Source organism: Arvicanthis niloticus, chromosome 14 (assembly GCF_011762505.2).
Source record: "Arvicanthis niloticus isolate mArvNil1 chromosome 14, mArvNil1.pat.X, whole genome shotgun sequence".
Lineage (NCBI taxonomy): Eukaryota > Metazoa > Chordata > Mammalia > Rodentia > Muridae > Arvicanthis > Arvicanthis niloticus.
This window is the reverse complement of record NC_047671.1, coordinates 63,397,080-63,411,171: the sequence shown is the minus strand read 5'-3', so window position 1 is coordinate 63,411,171 and position 14,092 is coordinate 63,397,080. Positions and strand designations below refer to the sequence as shown.

The window sequence follows — 14,092 nt, the reverse complement described above, 5'->3', positions numbered from 1 at the left end:
ATACCAGGCATTAAAAGGGTTTGAGTGAAATACAAGTCTGAAATTGGTGACTACGTCAAATGCATTGGCTAAAATTGCGTGAAATTGCTATCTAGGTAATTTAAAAATGCAAATGAGTATGGAAGCACACATACAAAAGAAAACAAATTAAATATAAATACAAAACTGGAAATACAAACACACAAAGAGGATTATATGCAAACTTACATACAGTAAAATGAATTTCCAATTTCAGTTGATAGAAAACAAAAAATAATATTTTCATTATTTTCAGTAACCTATCTTCTAGGAATTGATTATGATGAATAAAGAACCTCTGGTAGGTGTGTAATTAATATTTATGGTGAGATATTGACTTGTGTGTGCTTATATAGGTTATGTTATCTTACCTGTGCCTTCCTGTCTCTGAAGTGTCAATACTATTTGCCTTCTCAGACACCTCCTCAGCAAAGATGCTCTGTAAATAAATGAGGTAATGCTTGGGAAATCTTTGCAGCTTAGGATAGAAAACCACTGCACACGTATAAGATATGCTTGTTATTCCATATTCAAGCCTGTCATGCCCTTGCCTCTACATTAAATGGAAATTACATTGCTTGAATCCTTGGGTTTGGATCAAAATCTGGGTCAATATAAAAGGATCATTATACTTAATTTTAATACAGACGCTGTTTTAAAACCTTGCACGTGAGGATAGAAAACTGTAGGAAATAAACAAAGCACATAAATCAAGCTTTGAAGAAGAAAAATCTTCATCTGGAAGGATTCTCTCTCTCTCTCTCTCTCTCTCTCTCTCTCTCTCTCTCTCTCTCTCTCTCTCTCTCTCTCTCTCTGTCTGTATAAACACTGTATTTTCCAGGAGAAATATTTGGGTCCAGAGAAGAAGCTAGTGCCACACTGTGTGAGTGTGTGCACGCGCGGGGGTGTGCACGAGGGTGTGTGTGTGTGTGTGTGTGTGTGTGTGTGTGTGTGTGTGTGTGCTGTGCTGTGCTGTGCTGTGCTGTGCGTGCGCGTCCGTGGAGAGGGGCGGGGGAGGCGGATGAGGAGGATGAGATCATAGCTTCAGGATCCTCAGGAAACCCTGGTACAGGCAGCAGCCAGCCTCCGCTGTGCCCACATGACCCACAACTCTGGCAGCGGACCCGGCACTTCCAACATTACTAAATAATCAGAGAGCGGCTCCCACTCCGGGCCCACACCTCCCTGCAGACGATGGACACCTTCTAAGAGTTTGGCGAGTGGGTGACCCAGGCGCTGGTCCATTGCAAGGTGTGTGTGCACGCTGACTGCTCCTTTGACGGCTCCGGGTGGGGGAGAGCTCAGGGGTTCAGGGGGTCGGGGTGCGAGGCTAGGAGCAGGCGCCGGGACTAGGCTGTGGCGCTGTCCCTTCTCATCCGGAGCCTTGGAGCCTTGGAGGCGCCAGGACGCGCGGCTGCCTCTGCGCAGGGACCGGGCGCCCTAGCAAGGGCAGGCGCCGGGCAAAGTCTGGAGCCGCGGCGGCGGGGAAGGGCTGCGCCCCGGCGCCCACTCGCGGGGTTCCCACCTGTGCGTCCGCGCCCGGCGTGTGCGGGGGACCCGGACTGCGGCGGCGCCTCCCAGCGCGGCGGGGCGGCGCCTCGGGCCCGCGAGGCGGAGGCGGCTGCGGCGGGATGCGCGTGGCAGGTGGAATCCCCCCGCGCCGCAGCCCACTCGAAGCCGGGGCTGCCCACGGCTCCTCGCGCCGGCTCCGCGGGATGAGCTGTTCCGTCGGGATCTGCCCTCGGGGTCCCTGTCGTCGTGGGTTGTGACGCGGGGAGGCGGCGTGGCTGATCCCCGCCGGGGATAGCACTGAGGCTGGGGAAGTCTGGCGGAGAGTGGGGGAGGCCGGGGTTGACCGGGAAACCCGCGAGCTGGTCTCTCCCGCGGCGGCGTGGGGCGGGCTTTGCAGTGCGGCGCGGGGCCGCGCGGAGCCGCGCGGAGCGCTTAGCTCGAGTGGGCTGTGGGGACTGCGGGGGCTCCCGCCTGCCTCCAGCCTGCCTAGCCTGTTGCCCACTTTGGAGTTCTAGGCTGGACAGAGGAGAGAGCAGCTGAGAGGTTCGTTCTGGTACCCAAAGTGGGAGGTAGCGAGAGGACTCTGTGGAGTGCCCAAAGCCAGAGGAGACTGGCAAAGGCACGCTGGGACGGGATGCAGAGATTTCATTAGGGCTTGACCTTATAATTCTGCTGTTGGATGGCCTTGGGACTTGGTGGCTTTGGGAAGATAAGGGTGGAACTTGGGGCCATTGGGGAATGGGAGACAGGGTCAGGTGTACACTAGCAATAGATGATAGCCCTGGTGGGTCCAATCCTGCTCCAAACAGCTTTTGAGTTGAGTTTTACATCACAGCTTTCCTTTTACCTCTCATCACTACTGATGTTTACTGTGGTTTCGGGTCTTTTGGACATAAATATCTATACTGTTGCTGTATATGTAGTTGTTATTGCTAATTTTATCTTATTATACTTTGCTTACTTCGTTGTCTCACATACACAGTTTGGTGTTGTTTAGTTTGTTGCTTTTCTTAGTTCTTCCACTGGCATAAGAGATAGGCTGCGTTCTAGCAGCCTCCTTGGCTCCCCTCGCCCACCCAAAGGATAACCAGGCAACGCAGCTTTCGCAGGGTTGTAGTATTGTTACAGGTCAGAGCCCTTCTGAGCTTTGGGGAAATGCTCAGTGACCAAAAACCTCGTGAAAGTGAACGCCTTCGTTGGCGACATTCGAGACAATTAATTCTTGCTTGTAATTTTTATTGCCATGATTACAGCAAATAGCCATTGGATAGTTTACTTTTGCCACAGTTCACCAAGTTTCATAGAATTATTGTAGACCAATGCAGGATGTAACAACAAGGTTAAAATTCAGTAGTTGAGATCTATCACTGACATAACTGTCATCAAGTAGGTGGCTCAAGCTATGTGTTTGTTTACAATTAAGGGAAACCTCCTGAGCTTTTAGTCTAGTTGTTTAAAGAATAGATTTTCTATAATTGATTTCCATGTTCATGATTTTCTTCAGACTGCCATTTTTATTTTGCAGAATTTTTAATAAGTTTCATTAACTTTAATGCAATCAATCTGACAGGGGTTTGGGCAGCCAAGCAAAAGGCTTATGCAATTCTCTTTCAACTGCCACTGATAAAAGGGCAGGCTGGATTCTGAGGGCATTTATGTACATCCTGGCTTTTAACCAGTTGTCTGCACTGTCTACACAATTTTGTAGAAATGAAGACTGAAACCAAGTTTTCTCATTAGTTCTAAATCGACATACTTTTAAGAGCATATCCACTTGCTTGTAATGAACCACGATGAAAAGAAAGGTCTCCATGGGCTCAACCCAGCTCACGTGTTCAGAGAATCACTCATCTGAGTTATTCTGTGAGCTTATCATGGAGTTTTTATAAGATCACTCTTGGGGACAGATGTCTCTCGTAAGTCTTCATCTGTTATTTTTGAAGTAACTGTAATTGCTTCTGCACATAAAAAAGTCTCTAACTTACTTTGACATTCGTGGGTTGCTGTTCATTCTTGCCTTTCTCTTTGAATTAAATTCAGTTGGCACAATTTTAAACTCACACTTTCAAAATTTTAAGTAAAAGAGTCCAAAATCCAACTGCATCACATGATCATGAAAACAAGATCTGTAGGCATGCAATAAAACCTAGCTCTCTGGTGGTTTGCCCTCCCATCACCGCATTATGTCTATGAATTTATTTGTGAGAACCAGAACCCCAAACTGTGCTCACAGCACTGCAATCTAGGAACAAAACTGTTGTGATGTTGAACTCGAATTGTTTCCTTCTTTTTTTAAAATTCTTTTTTCATTTTGTTGAAAATATTTTTTCTCACATAACATATCCTAATTGTGGTTTCTCCTTCTCCTCCTCCCACTTTCTTCCCACTTCCCTTTCTACCCAGATCTACCCACTTTCTTTTTCCCATTAGAAAACAACAGGCTTCTAAGGGATAATAGTAAAATATAATAAGTAAAAGAATGAAGCTAATACATCAGAATGGGACAAAGCAAGCGAACAGAAAGAAAGAAGCTCAAGAAAATGCATAAAAAATAGATATAGATGCAGAGACATGCTGTATTGTTTACACACTAGAAATTTTATAAAAACACTTAAGTAGAAGCATGCACACACACATACACATACACACACACACACACAAAGGATCTATAATATAAAAAAGAGGAAAGAGTAAAATAAAATAAATGTATAAATAAATTAGATATAAATAAAAATTGTTTTTAAGTCCTGACATGATAATTTGATATATTCAAAATCTTTATATAAAATGCTGACTGTTTTGAAGCCATAAGTCCCCTGTGCATATCAGTGTCTTTTTATAACTGATTCAAAAATGTTCCAGTTTTTTTTTTTTTTTTTTTTTTTTTTTTTGCTTCTGATCCTTATTTTAGAGATGGTATTCTCTTGCTACTTTTATCTGATGTTGGAGTTCTGACGTGGCTTTCTATTCACTGTCCCACCCCTCTGGTCTGGGAAGACTTATGTATTATCCCTGATGGAGAGCAGAGTGCTCCCTGTGCCTGGTGCTGGTTAGGGAACAGGAGTGAGCACTGAACACTGAGAGGACTGGGAGGACCAGGTTGACGTGTGAGCACTGGCTCATCAGAGGAGCAGCTTTTAAAAGGTCATTAGAAAACAATGATCATGTTTAATACATAATGCTCTTCTAATAAAATGTTTACTGAGTGACAATGTGTGTTAGGGGATTCCTGGATAGGTCCTAGAAGTCAAAATAGGACCCAGGAATAAATGAAAAGTGGCAATATTTGTAGAGAAGTGGTGTGTGTGCCAAGTGGTGAGCCGGTTTTCTTCTGCAGTGTTTGCAGGGCCGTTTTCTGAATCACTTTCTGAGTCAGAGACATGAGTCTCTCTTTGGTTGTCATTTAGCTTTCCTGTCATTGTGCCCTGTGGACATGGCTGAGATTGCAGAACTCCTATCATTTCAAAGTACATGGAGAAATTGCTAACCTTATTTGGTCATTGCCCCATTCCCAAAAATCTATGCTGGTTTAATAAACAGCATTTATTTCCTTTCCTTGAAGAAACACCTGCCTTCAAACTAAATGGTGCTTTTATTTTTTGGTTGTGGTTAAGGTCACAAAATGTCTCAAATAGAATTTTAATTGATTCATCACTAGTTTCCTACGATTTCCTGAATGCCCAAGGGCAGCATAGAGGTTTCAGAGTCAGAGAGGAGAGAGAGAGAGAGAGAGAGAGAGAGAGAGAGAGAGAGAGAGAGAGAGAGAGAGAGAATGTGTGTGTTACTTAAAGAAGGAAAGCTTGAAGCATAAGAACAATATTCATAACCACAGTCAAAGAGTTAGACATGAGTTTTACATTTGAGTATTGAGGTTCCAGGGTCCATTTCCATCAGTGTTGGGAAACATATGTCTGAATTTGTTCCTTTATTTCTTTTAATAAAATTTGATGGAATGAGAACAATGTTTTTTTATATCAACATATTTGCCCCATATTTCACTAGTTAAATATATACAAAAGCAGTATATAAATGGATTCCTGGACAAGAAGGGGTAAGTGAAAGAGTGTGAGGAATTTCACACTTTATATCATGTGTATGTTTAAGTTTAAAATCTGAGCACCCAAGTAGTACTTACACTGATGTTCTCTATGTTAAGAGAATGACAGTCAGCATTTTTAATTACTCGGGATACATCTATAATAGCTAGAGCCTCTATGACTAGTGATAAACTCAGATTTCCTAATCACTTGTATCATTTTCCCCAATGTCTGTCTAGACTGAGTACCTCGAAGAGACTAGAGAGGACAATGAGAATATTCCATTAAAGTATCTAGATACATTGAAAATGACCTTGCTAAGTTTTTCATTGTGATCTTTTGACATAAATCAATGCAATTGTTGTGGTAAAAGGTAGAGAAAATTCTAAGTAATATTAACCTAATTCCGTGGACCATATCATTAATAAAGAGAAATAATAATTGGATAAACATGGTAATGCAATCAGAGGTCTTTGCTTAGCATCAAATCATAAACGTTAGTGAATGTTGCCGAGCAGCTGATGTGATTATGTCAAGCATGGGTGCGCACATGGTGAACATGTGCAGTGTTTGCATCTCTTCTTTGAAGTTCTTGGAAATGCTGAAGGTAGCAGCCATATTTTCTATGACCTATGTATCCCTTGGATGTATGTGATGTACTATCTCTTTGTGTGCTCTGCTTGTACAAAGCCTGCTATCATAGAGTAATTATGGTTCTTATTTATTTAAAATAAGTAGATTTACCATAAGTAATTTATTCATTGTAAGTAAAAATATACGAAGCTCCATTCTTTCATTTGACTTGATTTTTAGTATGTACGCCTTAGAGTAAACAATGCTATGGATAACACTGATGAATAACACATTAAATAAAATTTACAGTTTAATGCTATAGTGCAGTGTCCTACTATGGTGTTTTGTGTATCAAATATGAAGAATTAGTACAGTTATGCTGTGGTAATAAACACAAAAATCTCAGTGATTTAAAACAATGACAAAGGCTTTTTTTTTGCTAATACTATAATCTGTAATGGTCAATGAGAGATTCTGTCCTACATCTTCCTCATTCAAGTATACAAACATATAAATTCCTGGATATCATTATATTTTATCATAGCACAAGAGATTATGTCTAAATACTACCAGTTGGTACAATCATTCTCCAGAAATTGATACTCAACATCTTCTATGTTTTACTTGCTAAAAGAGTCATGTGACTATATCTAAATCCCTCCCCCTTGCCAAAAATGACCATTCTATCATATCTTTGTTAAAACAAAACAAAACTTGAATGGATGCATTTAATGAGTGTCACATAAAATTCACAAACTTCCTTCATCTAATGTTTTTATTATTTAAGGTAAAAATAGAATTATTACTATCTCTGCGTTAAAACATAATAACTAGGGTATTTCTTACGTAAAACCTTCAGTGAGGCTGTCAACGGGTAGAGCTACTGTGACGCGCGAGCTGCCACTGGTTTCCAGCAGGAGCTGTTTCAGTCACGGAATGATGATAGATGTTTTATTTTGGGTGAATACTCAGATGACCTGACAGCCATTACAGGCTAAGGACAATACACAGACTGTACAGAATACCAAGCCTTGGTATACTCAACTTCTTTGATTGTACCAACATTATATAGAAACCAAAACAGCTATGTGTATATGGAGCCACTTCACAATATGTACAAAATAGCTGTGCTGCCATGTATTACTTATAAAAATAAATCCATGTAAAGTTCCAGTACATGCTGTGACCACGCTCTTTATGGACAGACATAATTTGCATAGTCAGAATATAACCATTTCACATTTTAGAATAAGCTTTTTATATTAAGATAATTAGCACTTGTGTAAGGGTGCAGTAGGGAGTGACACAAAAGTAACCCATTGCTCCATTACCTATCTCCCCAATCTTTCAACATCTTGCAACAACTTGCAAAACCATAACACAATATTACAGCCGAATTCTGACACTGATATAATGACAAACAGATTTCATCACCATGGCTAACTCCTGCTGTGCTTTCACAGCCATAACAATGTTCCTCCATTTCTCCTCCTTTCTCAGCTCCTTGAAGTGAATGGATAACTTAGTTTCCACTTCTCCAATTTTGCCATTTCAGGAGTGGAATATAAGTGGGATTGCACCATATGTAACTTTAGGGTTCACTTGTAAACTCAATACAGTTCTCTGGAGATCTGTCTGTGTAGACAAGAATGTCTCAAAAACAACCTAAATTTTATGAGTAATAAGCATTTTGTGGCATGTATGGTGGAATAGTTTGTTTAGGCATTCAAATGTCAAAAATACAGAAGTTTTTGACTACTGTAATAAAAACTACTATGACTATTCATATACATATTTTGTCTGGATACAAGTGTTATATTTTGGAGATAAAATACCAGGAATTACTTGTATGTTTTCATCTGAAATTGTGAAACTCTTTGAACAGTATAAAGAAAAATTTATTCCATTAATAATAATGTATGAGGGACTGTGAATCTTTACCAAAATTTATTGTTATTATTATGATGATTTTAGCCATTCTGTTAGGTAGGTAGTGGTGTCTTATTGTGGTTTTCACTGGCATTTTCTTAATATCTAATGATATTGACTGTTTTTTATATCTTGAAATTATATAATTAGGTTCCACTTTATTCTCCAGTCCCTCCAGCTACTTCAGTCCCTTTGTTTTTACATACAAATTTCAGAATTATCTGTTTGTAGTGGAAGAAAAGCTGTCAATCTCCACGTGAGACTTTACCAAGGAGCTATTGTCAATGGATAACTGCTGGAGATGAAGAATTATTCTTTTTGAAGGTGTGGCTATTGATAGGTTAACCATGCTTCAGCACAAGGCCACACCCCTATGCACGTCAGTGAACACTAAATGCACTCTGTGGATTTCAAGTGGGGGAAAGCCATGAAGTTGGGAGCCTGACATGTCAGCTGGAACATGGGAGAGAAAACTGGGGGTTGGTGTCACACTGCCTTGGATATATGTATGAAATTCTCAAAATTAAGACAAAAACGATAATAAACTAAAAATGGAGCAGTAGACAATACTACTACTAATCAAGTGCTCCAGTTTATGTGAAGAACACACACCATTTCTTCATTTTTTTCAGATTTTCCTCATTAATTTCCTTTCAAGCTAGCATTAAAAACTTCCACAGTCTTTTAATCCCATCATAATGAAGACCAATACTGGCTTACAGTCTACACTGTAGGGCGCTGCCATTAGTATTGGTGTTAGGAGAACAATAGCTTCATAAATTAATTGGGGTGCTCTTCCTTCTCTTAATTGTTATTCATTTTAAAAATAATTAGTCCAATTGTCCATCGGGGTCATTTCAACAAGAAGAGGTGTTCTTCATGCCAGGCAGTAGTGGTACACTTCTTTAATCTAAACACTTGAGAAAGAAAGGCAGGTGAATCCTCTGTTCAAGGACAGCCTGGTATACTACAGAGTGAGTTCCAGGGAAGGAGAGCCTGGGCTACAGAGACAAAGCCTATGTTAAAAAAAATAGAGGGAAAAACAGAAAAAAAAAGGAAATGAGAGAGGGAAAAAGAAGACAAAAAAAGAAAATAAAAAGAAGAGAGAAGAGACAGAGAGGGAAAGGGAAAATGAGATAGAGAGACAGACAGAGACAGAGAGAGACAGAGAGAGAGACAGCATCATAGTTCAGGGGGCTGACATTCCAAGATCAAGCTGTTGGCACATTTTATTTGGTTGGTCTTGAGGTCTGTCACCTTGATTGGCAGATTGATTGGCGGTTGATTGGCAGGTGGCTGGTTTTCTTGCTATCTCCTCACAGGACACACCAGCAGGGTTCTCTTTGTAAACTTTCCTATTCCCATATGGACCATGGCACATTACATTAGTCTCCTCATAACTAAATTTTAACTCAGTCACCTTTCAGAGGACCTACCTCTTGGTATTGTCACATTGTGAGATGCTCAGAGTTAAGGCTCTGTGGTGTGGATGGAGTCAGATGCTCAATAAGGCAGATTATACTCACGCTGTCTTTCTAGTGTCCTTCATGCTGTGTTAGCTGTGGGAATTTGAAATGCTGAGGAATCTGTCCACTTTATTTAACACATCGAGTGTAATTGTATAGAATAAGTCAGATGCCTTTTAATATTCTTTAGAAATCAGCAGAGTCTTTTAACTACATTTGTCTTACTCCAAATGTAGTTAATCTGTGTTCTGTCTTCTTTCAGCCTTATGAAAGTTTGTTCCAATTTTATTTATGTTGTAAAAGAACATGCTACTTCATTTACTTTTCCCTGTTGTTTTTCAATATGTTGTCTCACTGACTTCTGCTTTTATAATAGTTTCTCATGTTTCTTTCATTCAGTTTATATTTGCTCGTTTTTTATAGTTCTACTGAGAAAACACAAATTATTACTTTAAAATTTTTCTACTGTTCTCAATTATATGCACTTAGTGCTACAAATTTCTTGTTATTTTCTCTTTGACATGTGTGTCTCTGTATTCCAGGTGTTTACCAATTTTCTGCTAATTGTTCTGGTTTGAGTTTCTGGTTTTATTTATTATGGTCAGAGAAAACATTTGTGTGATTTTCATTTTTCTAACTTGGTTGATGCTTATATTTTATCTTTTTCAGTTAATTTTTGGCTGAGTACTCCTGGGTATGAGGCCTGCCCTGGAGTGTTATCAGTATACTAGAGTCACACATCAAAGAAAACTGACATTCCCTGTCCCAGCAGTAACCACGTACCCATGACTCATACTTTGTATCTGCTTAAGTTGTTGCAGACTATATAAGATCTTTATAGATAAATATGTTTGGATTGTATTTTTTATTCATCTTTTTTTAGTTTTTATTGTGCTATTCATATTTTATGTCTTAACATGTGGTACATTTATGGTGTATGTTTGATGTTTTCAAAGCATATGGTGTATGTAGGTGATCTATTGACACATATTAAATTATGTTAGTTGATTGTATTATCATAATATGTCTATTGAATTTCTGTTTATGGTCTTACTGGTGACAATGTGCAATGTTTACTATTATTTCTCCTTGAATTTCTACCAATTTGGATTTGTATACTTTGTAAATGTTATTTGGTCAGCACACTTAGGATTGGTAACTTTCCTGACATATTGACACTTTACTCACTGTGTAATATTCTTTGTTGTATCTGGTAACTTTGTTTTCTTGCATCTTATTGTATTGTTACTAATATGCACTCTTTTATCTTTATTTGACAGCTTCACATTTCTTTTTCTATCCTCACCCTTTGTATCTGTTTAAATTCTTGTAGACTATTTAAGATGCATAGATAAATATGGTTGGGTCATATTTTATATTTTCAGTCATCTCTTTTTTAGTTTTTTTTTTTGTGCCATTCACATTTACTATAAACATCCATCCGTCAGTTGCTAAATCTACTGTTTTAGTTTCTGTTTCTTCTTTTTTTATTTATTTTCTCTGGTAATTTTTCTACCATCTTGCTAGTTATCAGGACTCTTTTACAATTTCATTTTTCTTTGTGTACAATGCTCAAAATATACAGCTTTTTATAATTGGTTTTAGCAATTGTGCCAAGTATTACATCATATTCATAGACTATTTCCACGTCCATTGCTATGATTTTTAAATTTGAGTAAAGTATAGAAGTCTCACATCCCTCTTCATCATATCTCATTTATGCTTGTGTTAACTATTTCCTTTGTATGCATTTATTTATTTTTATTGGATATTTTCTTTATTTATATTTCAAATGTTTCCAGGTCTTGCCTCTGGAAACTCCCTATACCATCCCCCTTCCCCTTCCTCTATGAGGGTGCTCCCCCATCCACCCATCCACTCCTGCCTTCCTGCCCTGGCATTCCCCTACACTGGGGCATCAAATCCCCACAGGACCAAGGGCCTCTCTTCCTACTGATGTTCAACGAGGCCATCCTCTACCACATACGTGAACAAAGCCATGGGTTCCTCCATGTGTACTCTTTGGTTGGTGGTCCAGTTCCCTGGGAGCTCCTGGGGGTCTGGCTAGTTGACACTGTTGCTCTCCCTACAGGGCTGCACAGTTTATGTTTCAACAGTAAAATATCATTTAGAGAGTTCAAGAAGACAGAAAAAATTCCATCTGATTTAGCCATATTTTTGCTTGCCATGTTCTTTATAATCATCATTGATGTTCTAAGATTCCTTATTTCTTGTTTATGTTTGTTGTTGTTAGTTGTTTATTGTGTGTGCTATATGTATGTATGTACATGTGTCTGTACAGGCCAGAAGCTGATGTATCTTCCTGGATTCCTGGACACTTCTCCACCTTATTGCCCTATCTGCTTGTCTTTGGAGACAGGCTCTCTGACTAACAGTGTTTACAGATATGGTTGCCAGTGAGCACAAAGGATCCTACTGTCCCCTATACTATCCCACTGTCACTACACTTACAGACATACATGACCATGCCCGGATTTTTATATAGCTGTTGTGGAGCTGAACTTGGGTCTGTAAGTTTTTATTTTCTCTTCAGCCTTCACTTTACTTTGGAGTATTTTCTTAGGCTGTTCTTTTGTTTTGTTTTGTTTTGTTTTGTGTGTTTATTTACCAGGAGATTTACTGTATTCCTAATTTTGAATACAAAGTTACAGTTGGCATTTTTTAAATTCTGCTCTTCCTCCCACACAAATATTCCTATATACTATTTCTTGTTCTTTCAAATCAGAGCAGAACCCCAGGCAAAGGAAAACGTCTGTTTTGATTGCTATCTTTTTGATGTATGAATATTTCAAGAAATTCACCTCATTTCTTGGCTCTCTCTCTTTTCTCCAACTTTCATGTCATTGTATATGTGTCTAGTGTATAGTATCTGTGGTTTTGAGTTGTACATATTAAGAAGAACAAGGAAAAGTTTATTAAATCACTGTAGACATGAAATCTATATACTTCAGCACATATAAACTACATTCTACGTGACTGGGAGGGTGAATCTTAAAAGCTATAGCTGTTCTAGGCCCAAATAACCAAAACTTTATAAATCCCAGGCCTGGGATAAATGACTATTTAAGTGCTGATGTTAGAAGGGTCACAGAGCAGGCCACCACTCTAATGTGCAAAGACCACAAGGAAATACTCCTACCTCCCTCACCCTCACTCCAAGTCAGTGATCACTCCTTCCTTCAGCAGCTGTACTTGCATAGTGTAGTAAGTAAGCCTGGTGATCTCCTTCATGCCATGGCTGCCTTCTTCTGGAGCACATTAGAAATGTGCTTTCCTAGCTTGTACTGTGTTCTCATTCGGTACTCTCCATTCCTTGAAACATCATCTACCTAGGTATGGGAGAAATGATTTTGAGTTAAAAAAGACAGTGATTAGAAATCCATATTCAAACTTAGAGGAGCACCTATGCATAAGCATCCTTATTCATTTCCTTTAATATAAAATTACACATTGAAAAAGTAGATACGGCTATAGATGTAGACATAGATGAGAGATACGGATAGCTATAGTTATAGATGATATAGATACAGATACAGATCAGATACAGATATATAGATTAGATATAGATATATTTTCCAAGTTGTTGGACCACTCCTTGTTAGATTAAATACAATCTATAGGGCAAAAAATAATTCTTCTGGAATTCAGTAGTATGGGGAGCTGACAGAAGGCGGCTATCATCCTTGCAGCCATCTTGAGCCATATATCCTGACAAGAGACTTGTTTACAACCACCTACAACAGCTGAGCACACTCTGATAACATCTTGTTTTAGATACCCGTGTGAGACTTAAAGGTGTGAGACTTAAAGGCATGACTTAAAGGTGTGATTTAGACACAAGACTTAAAGGCGTGACTTAAAGGAGTGACTTAGAAGTGAGACATATAAAAGGCGAGAGGCAGACAGAAGACAGGCACTTGAGACTTAGAACTGGAAACTTGGAACTTGGAGGCACTAGGGACTAGGAACCAGGGACTAGGTACTCGAGACTTGGAACTTGGAACTTGGAAAAAGACTAATGACTGGGAAGGAGACTAGCAACTTGGCACTAGGAACTAGACTTTTGGACTAGAACCTGAAGAAGAACTGGGAAAGAGACCAGTAACTTCGAACTGGGAATTGGGACTGGAGACTTGGTGCTAGTAACTAGGGAAGAGAGACTGAAGAATAAACGGGATTGAATCACACTCTGTCTGGTTTCCTTTCTTTGAGTCTGTCCGCAGTGTGGGCTCTAACAATTTAGCCCCCAAGGTTTTTGGCAGTGTGGGTTCCAACATTGATAGAGTGGTCTGCGACATTTTGGCCCCCAAGCGTGGGGCAGAGCGGTTCTCAGCACAGTAGGCTGACCATTGACCACTTACTGTAAAAGGATCACAAAGACAATGATCTTGTGGCATTCTCCCCAGAGACAATGTAGCTGATGTTGGAGCTAGCCCTGGACTTCCCCCTGTATTGGAGCAACTCATCTCAAAGAAGCAGCATCCGGACAGAGGAGGGACTCTGAAAATGCACATTCTGAGGGACTGTCCCTGAAGA

The 14,092-nt window shown here is 39.7% G+C and overlaps 1 protein-coding gene across 17 annotated transcripts in view; it reads left to right on the top strand.

Moving 5' to 3' along the window:
• The first annotated feature begins 982 nt into the window (after nucleotides 1-982).
• The window catches only part of Dtna (dystrobrevin alpha), a 342,076-nt gene continuing 328,966 nt past the window's right edge, over nucleotides 983-14,092 (top strand). For all 17 annotated transcript variants that reach the window (XM_076912927.1, XM_076912920.1, XM_076912922.1 and 14 more), the window contains exon 1: nucleotides 983-1,269. The gene's annotated coding sequence lies outside the window, so the exon portion shown is untranslated. The remainder of the gene's footprint in view (nucleotides 1,270-14,092) is intronic.